General features: G+C 35.2%; 1 non-coding gene across 1 annotated transcript; it reads left to right on the top strand.

Annotated features, from left to right (window-relative positions):
• Positions 1-231: 231 nt before the first annotated feature.
• LOC115067371 lies at positions 232-360 on the top strand. The gene has a single exon (XR_003846788.1). It is a non-coding gene; the product is annotated as a small nucleolar RNA SNORA30/SNORA37 family (small nucleolar RNA).
• Positions 361-659: the final 299 nt, after the last annotated feature.

Here is a 659-nt window from a genome sequence, read left to right as displayed (position 1 = left end):
AATAGGTCTAATTTGTACTCTTAACATTTTACCCTTAGGAGAATGGTAATGGATGATGGAGTACGTTCTTTTCTTGCAGTAATGGGAATTGAACCTAGGGTCTTGGGTTTTATAGGCAAGCACTCTGAGCTGTATCCTCTACTATGATGAAGTAAATTTATTATTTTTTTGTTACAAACCAGTTATCTTAGTTTACAAGCTGTAAGATTCTATCAAAAAATTATGGATTCATTAGCACTTTCACAGGTCTTCCCTTAGTCAGTGGGGCCAGGATTTGGTAGCTGGTGCTGAGAGAAAAGCCCTGTTTACGTTCTTACCCTGATACTGTAACAGTGGCAGCTTTCACTCAAGGGAACAGGGATGATAGGGGCTGGAGATGGGGGAGGTTGTCCCAATGTGAAAAAATACACTATATGAAATTTTAGAATCAATAAAAAGTTACATAAAAATAACATAGAGGTTCTTCAAAAAATTAAAATTAACATATTCACACATTTGAATATGTAAAGTAAATGACATTGCTATATTGGTGAAATATGTGCCAAAAAAAAATTTAGGGAATCAGTGTTCTCTAGTGGAAGTACTATGGTATAGTGTCTCAGCTTTCTTAATTTTTTTTTATTTTTGTTTTTTGAGACAGGGTCTCCCTGTAGTCCCAG

The sequence above is a fragment of the Nannospalax galili genome, unplaced genomic scaffold (assembly GCF_000622305.1).
Source record: "Nannospalax galili isolate Female #2095 unplaced genomic scaffold, S.galili_v1.0 scaffold5986, whole genome shotgun sequence".
Taxonomy (NCBI): Eukaryota; Metazoa; Chordata; class Mammalia; order Rodentia; family Spalacidae; genus Nannospalax; species Nannospalax galili.
Note: the sequence above shows the minus strand (reverse complement) of the source record. Positions and strands in the feature narration are given on the sequence as shown.